Raw genomic sequence first — 8,061 nt, forward strand, 5'->3', positions numbered from 1 at the left:
AAAAAAAATCAGTCTCAAGTTCGTGTTTACTTTCCTTTGATAAAATAAAGCAAAAGTGAAACACTTCAGAGATTACCATCAATGAGTTTATGGCTTTAAAAAGCAAGGCGTGTTCTTTACATAATTCCCACTCACCCATTGACTGGACCACTTTCCCAAACACTGCGAGACTGAAACTGTTGCATATAAGGCCAGTGACAGAAATGACCCTCGGTGAGAGTTCAGAGAGAAGCATATAAAAAACAGGAAGCGTCGAAGAAAATGGATTGTCACTGGTTGCTCTTGTGTACATACCGCTCCAGATTTCCGCAAATATTTACATAAGCAATATTGCCATCGTCATTCATTTCATATTTCGAACTGCCGCTGCTATAATCTAATGGAACAAATAATCGTGACTAAAACAATTTCAAAACGAAAGATTAAAAAAAATAGTGTACAAAAACTAAGCTAATTACCGTAATGGTGGCAGGCTGATGAATGATACAACGTTATGCAGACATTTTAGATTAGTTGTGGAGGGGAAAGAATGCTAAATGATAGACCGCCCGCAGATATCTAAACAAAAACGTACCCCGAAAACAGGAAACGAAAATTATATCTTTGTGAAAATACCTTAAGTATTCATAAAGAACGAGGTTTATTAACTCTTATTCGAAAGCAAGTTGGTTGCTTAACTGAGGCGGTCATGCATGTTTTTTCTTTTTTTTTCTCGACCGTAAGCGCAAGAAAGGCCAAACAAGCAAAGAGGAATCACCCTGAAGCTTCGGCCGTTCACGGGTGGATGGGCATCGCTGGCAGAGTAATGTGTCTTCTTTTATAGGGTGGAAGAGTCCAGAGGTCCACATAAGACTCATTATCCCATTGACCATCTCACTACACTTAGGGACTACCTATGGGCAAGGGGCTATGGTAGGACAAGCCTGCTTACTAAATGTAGACTGGGCTGGCATTATGCCAAGACAGCCTTCACTCCTGGAGGCTGAGCAGCCCTTAACGGATTTACTACGGCAACCAACGAACCAGCTTCACTCGCTTCAGTATGTTAGCTGGAATAACAAAAACCAAACCACTTTCAGAAGGCTGCTGGCGGTTTCTTTAAAAGGTCTTCACTATTGTTACGTTAGCTTGCCGTTAAATATCAATCAATTAACCACATTGAAGGTACTATGTATTAATTATCTAATAAACGAAACATTTTGAGACAGGTAACAAGGTTACTGCAATATCATCGGTGGAAATACGTGAAACGAAGGTATTGGAATATGTCAGGTAAAGAATCATTAAATAAAATAAGATCAGATATGCTAGAAATTACATGCTTCCAGGAGAGAACAACTCGCTCGTTAGTCTTGTCCATTATCGGTATTTATGTATCTTGAATTTGACCATGTTTGGATTGGCGCTCGTGATGAATATAACATCATAAAAGACAAGCAAAGAGAGAGAGAGAGAGAGAGAGAGAGAGAGAGAGAGAGAGAGAGAGAGAGAGAGATAACGTCTATATTGCAACTGTAAAAGTTTCCAATTCATCTATGAAAGCCTTCGATAGATGCGTTCTCTTACCCACCGAAACATAACTTGCCAATATCGTGGCATCGCTTGTCTTGAAATTCAACCATTTGATGATATCGTATCAAATGAAAGTTGATTGTTGCTCATCTTTCCTTTTCCCGAGGTAATGACTGGGTATTTAGCTCCAAGTAAAGGAGCTTCAGCTGCAACAAGACAGTTTATGCCAGAAACAGTTGTACGTAATTATCAATTCTGATAAAAAATAATTTTCTTTGCATAAAAGCTGGATTTTCTAAATTTTAGGCTTGAGTCATATATTTGCTGTATTTGGCGGTTTTGAAGTAGTTCGGATAAACAAGAAAGTGAGTCCGTGTCATGCATCGCCTTCAGGTTGTAATGCACATGCATGTCAAAACTAAATACTCTGACAATAGATATACTAATTATGTCGCAATCTTTTACATCAACCTCGATATTGCCATCGCTAATTATTAACTCTACCCAATCCTCTTATTTTCCATTTTTTTTTGAGAGAGAGAGAGAGAGAGAGAGAGAGAGAGAGAGAGAGAGAGAGAGAGAGAGAGAGAGAGAGAGAGAGCAAGGGAAAGTGAGCATCGGAGTCAACATTCTCTTCTCGCCCCTCCCTTCAACACAGGTGGGAGTCAAGAAAAACAACAGTCATGCTTGTGTCTGTTTTTTTGCTCTAGAAGTTAGCAAGAACAAGTCATAAGAGATGCACAAGTTTACACCTTTCGGAAAAACCCATTTGTTCTAATACCTCTTCAGTGGGGAATGTAGAAGTACATCATACGTATGTCCTTTATGAACGCAGATCTTGAGATTTAAATTCATTTTCTCAGTAATTTTTGCGCCGGATTATACGATTTGAACGAACGCGGGCATTCCATTAAAGCTCTCATAAAGAATGTAGTTTAAAAAAAAATCAATAGGCTCATCTATTAAATATCATATCTGTGAATCTCCGAATAATTGCATTTTCAGTCACCGTTGTATTGAGGTTAAGATGAGTGTCTAAATACAAGGTTGAAATATATACTTTTTAAAAATATATTTCTATAAAAAGACGAGTATGTCACAGCATAAGAAGGCGGACACAATTAAGTGGTCATTCTAGATATAATAGATTAATAGATCATTATTTTGATAGGGAAGCAATGACGTCAACGTTTTTGATTCCTCAAGAGATGGCGCCCTTGTTCCCTAAAGCCGATTTTCCTCGTCGGTGTAACGATGCTTTCTCCGTGTGATATTTTGACATGGCGGTCCCTTGAAAGTTGCGTTCCGGAAATAAGGGAGAAAGTTATGGTGCTGGAGACGTCTTGATAGCATTTGTACAATTGTAATTAACAACGAAATATCCAGTCTAGGCTGTAATTTTATATATTGGCTTACGATTCAGATTACGCTGGTTGCCTTTTGAAGCATTAGAAATGTGACATTACGAACAAGAACTTTGAAATAAAGGCAATGACATAAAAAATATATTCAAATCGTTGCGAGTTAACCGTATCTTGTAAAAGAAGATTTAATCTGAGACGCTTCTCCATGACAGCTTCTAATAAAGTATCAAACCTCTCACACGTTAACACAGCTATCAATAACATTTACAAAAACAAGACACGTATAATTAACCCATATCTATGCAATTCGGTGCAGGTCAGGATGAAGTTTCCACAGGACAATGCGCAAGAATTTAGAAACAACCGCAAACTTAATCCATTATTGTTTTTGTTTGATTTAAATAATGGGTTAGAAAAGTCTGAATCTAAATGATAAAGCTTTTTCTTATCACATCAGTTAGCATCATTCATGATTATAGCCATATGATTATTAAAACAATTTTAACTTGTGTGATTGCGACAAATTCTTATGTCGAAATAATTAGTGGTTCTCCTATTAGCATTTTTGTAACTTTAAATAGTAAACTTTATACGCTTTATTCTGGAAGATGAAATTAGCGTATATCATCTTAAAAACATCCATATTCAATAACTATAAAACCCAGTAGAACAAATATGCAATATAGGTAGTGGACGAGCTATTTGGTGAAAGGTCAACCGTGCATCTAGTTCAAATATACATGAGGAAATGAGGAAAGAATTTAGTTTTAATTTTCTCTACAATAGTTAAAAACACATGTAAAAATGCCAAAAGCAAATGTTAACAAGATTTTTGTGTGTAGCTGGATGACAAGGGTGAATTAGTCCTCGCGTTTTTTTTTTTTGTCAACTAACAATACACTCCAGAGAACAAAATAACGGATGTCATAAATTTCAAATAATCATAAATCAGCATTTCAATATTTATCAATAAATTCTCTACCGAACATCAATTAATCGAACAGAAAGAAACCTCCGTAAGCAAAAATATTTTCACCCCTAAAGACGTTTATTTTTTTATTTCGATTTATCTTCTGTAGATGACTCAGCACCAAATACCAGAGCGGGAAACCGGTTTACAAAGTCAGCTGGAGTTTCCCGTTCCCTTCTCAAACACTACTTCAAATATTGCACATTCTCCAATGTTGGTTTACAGGCTGACAGTGATATACTGATGCCGATTTTTTATTTCGCAGAGTCCGATGGGAAGGGCAGTCGAAGACTTTTCTATGCTTAGGAAAGTATTAGAACATTCAAACGGAGGAAATAAGCGGGAGAACAAAAGGAAGGCTTAATACCGACGGCAGCTACTAACCTAACTTTAACTTGAAGGAAGATGTAAAGATAGGGGAGGCAGGAACAAGATCAGAGTTCCAAAGCTAGATAACGGAGTGAAAGAAACAACCACCAAATCACGTAAACGTGCTGGAGATGCCGTAGTATGACTGTGGCTGGTCGGTTTTTAGGACCACAGTCCGTTACCTGGGACCTAGAGGGCATATTCGTCGTCGCCTTAGAACCGCGTTACCGGAATGGAAATAATTGTGGTCTCCATTGATGTTCGAGTTCAGAGTTTCACATCAGGCTTCTCATTCACTTAAAAATCTTACCTTCGCCATCTGGCAGAAGGTCCAACTTAATCTGTACTCACCACAAACAGACTCAAATATACCGAATAATGTCACCTCACGTATTAATAACAAATATTTTTTCGAGGAAAAAACTGACGGCGGAGAATAATGCCTGAACACATGACCTACGAATATGGAAATATAAAAAAAAGAAAAAAAAAAGAAGAAAAACGAAGCAAGCGCGTTCAACTGCCAACGCATGCATAAAGCCTTTCAAAATACTACAGACAAATTCCAAAAATGACTAAGTTTTTTTATGAATTTGTTTATCAAATAAGCAACGATATCTGAAAAATAAAAGTTGTTTTCTAACTTCCAAGGGCGACCAGCAAGGTTCTAGTTTCCACTAACCTTTCCATGTTCAGTTTTTAGCCATATCATATGGGGTTCATCTTCACGGTTTACTTTTACCAAGATAACGCTTTCTTAATTCAAGCATTTCATTTCTTTGCGTGAAAGAACGAGAAAAAGTACGGTACACGCGGACTATGGTCTCCCAAACTTACCGCTGCTCTTGCCCATTGGGTTCCAGGAATAACTTTCATTTCATACATTCCAGAACTTCAAACGTGACTGACCTAACAATATCAAAGGCTTGTTTTACTACTATGAGATTCAGGGCCTCTGTAACACGGTTTTTTCGCAATAACCTTTTATCTATGCATTTCATAAATATAACGCTTTTTTCAGAATACACATTATATCTACACAAATTTTGACTGTATTCTGCATTACGTAGGTTGAATAAATTCGGTACTTATAATGTAAAAGTGACTTTTTTTTTAAGACGGGCCAACTTACTCAGAGAAAAGGTTTCGAACGCACTCGTTACGTAACTTATGACAGCATTTCTTCCGTCTTTCTCGAAGGCTATACCTCTGGCAACAATGACAAGCAAATTTAAATACAAGCAAAGCAGCACACCTTTATGAACTCTGAAACCTCTCCACTGATAATTGTCATAATGAACAAACCAGCAAAATATGTTAATAAATACAAAAACACTTCGATTATAAGTCTAACTCCCAAAATAAGTTTTCTAAGAAATTACAGTCTACTTTATAGGTCACAATCAGATAGACAAGATGTAGGGAATAGTTGGTAATTTTCAAAAACATGGTAGACAAGCTTGATTTGATAACTGCTATATCCAATGTCAAGCAATTTTTATTTATTGGCTATCTACCTATTTACCGAAAAAAAAATAGCCGGTACCATATTTTGGCTTTAAACCTTCACCAATAATTATCGTCAGAATGATGACTTCATGAGGCTCCACCCACTTTGGCCTCGTTATAATTCAGGATAACACTGAATGTTATCATGGGCATTGTTGGATTAGAAAATTTAACTTCTGGCTATAAAAACTCATTTTTCGAGTGTATAATTCATGTATATTACTGCTATTACTACAGCAGTATTACTATGCTAGCACAGATACCCCACCCACTTCTATGTATCGTTCCGCCATTCATAAAATCTTTGGGTTTCAGAGCCGATGGAACAAGGTGAATGAGTTTCTGTCTAGTGGATGGGCAGGCAGCATTTCGTCAAAAGGTGTTTACTTTGCTTACGTAATGAATGTTTTTCGACTCTTGGCTCGTAATCATTGGCCATGGCGTCGGCAAGATAATTTTTACTCTATAAAGATTAAAACTATCGGGTTTAGGTTATTGATAATGCTGACAAAATTTGTGTGTGGTTGTAAAATATACATATGTCAACTTTCAGCTAATCCGATGCTTTGATAAGGAGCAAAGTCCAAAAAACCGTGTTACAGAGGCCCTGAATCTCATAGTAATATAGTACAACTTTACATAGCTTCGACAAACATTAATGGGTCTTACTAATAAAACTGGAATCAGAATTATTTCCTGGACATCGCATAATGAGTGCGAGAAACTTTCATAACTAGAAAAATTTATATATATATATATATATATATACATATATATATATATATATATATATATATATATATATATATATATACAATACATATATATTGTGTCTGTAAGATAGATAGTGTTAAATCATTAAACATATACATATGTTAATATGTATGTATGTATATATAAACACATACACAAACACACACACACACATATAAATAAATATATATATATATATATATATATATATATATATATATATATATATATATTTATATATATATATATAAATTTTTTCTTGTCATTATGCGATGTCCAGGGAATAATTCTGATTCCAGTTTTATCAGTAAGCCCCATTAATGAGCCATTATTAGTCGAAGCTATGTAAAGTTGAACTATATTAGTAAAACAAGCCTTTGATATTGTTAGGTCAGTCACGTTTGAAGTTCTGGAATGTATGAAATGAAAGTTATTCCTGGAACCCAATGGGCAAGAGCAGCGGTAAGTTTGGGAGACCATAGTCCGCGTGTACCGTACTTTTTCTCGTTCTTTCACGCAACGAAATGAAATGCTTGAATTAAGAAAGCGTTATCTTGGTAAAAGTAAACCGTGAAGATGAACCCCATATGATATGGCTAAAAACTGAACATGAAAAGGTTAGTGGAAACTAGAACCTTGCTGGTCGCCCTTGGAAATTAGAACACAACTTTTATTTTTCAAAGATATCGTTGCTTATTTGATTAACAAATTCATAAAAAAACTGAGTCATTTTTGGAATTTGTCTGTAATATTTTGAAAGGATTTATGCATGCGTTGGCAGTTGAACGCGCTTGCTTCGTTTTTCTTCATTTTTTTCCTTTTTTTATTTTCCCATATTCGTAGGTCTTGTGGTCAGGGATTATTTTCCGCCGTCAGTTTTTTCCTCAAAAAAATAACGCAGGTCAAATGTAGTACATCCTTCATCGATATTTGTTATATACATATATATATATATATATATATATATATATATATATATATATATACCACACATCACATTTATGGTTGTGACTACCAGAATAACTCTTAACTTCTCGAATCATCGTATATATATATATCTATATATATATATACTATATATATATATATATATATATATATATATATATATATATATATATATATAGATATATATTATATATTAATATATATATAGACATATAGTATACTAATAAATATAATATATAATATTTATATATATATATATAAATATATTAACACATTATAGTTATATATTATACCGTTATATATATATGGTATATATATATATACATATTATATAATAAGTATATTATTATGATATATATATAAATAATTTACATTACGTTTATAGTTGTGACTACCGGAATGGCTCTTAACTTCTCGATTTCTTCATATTTTATGGATAAGCATGGTACTACAAAGCCCAAGATCCAAATGAATGTCTTCATTTGACTCTTCATTTTGTTCACAGGCTTTTGTAACAAGCACATACCAGAAGTGTGGAGAAATCGAGAAGCTGAGAGGTCATTGTGGTTATCACATTACACACACAAACATAAGCATATACATACATAGATGCATACATACATACTCAAGCATTTA

Source organism: Macrobrachium nipponense, chromosome 22 (genome assembly GCF_015104395.2).
Source record: "Macrobrachium nipponense isolate FS-2020 chromosome 22, ASM1510439v2, whole genome shotgun sequence".
In the NCBI taxonomy this organism is placed as follows: Eukaryota; Metazoa; Arthropoda; class Malacostraca; order Decapoda; family Palaemonidae; genus Macrobrachium; species Macrobrachium nipponense.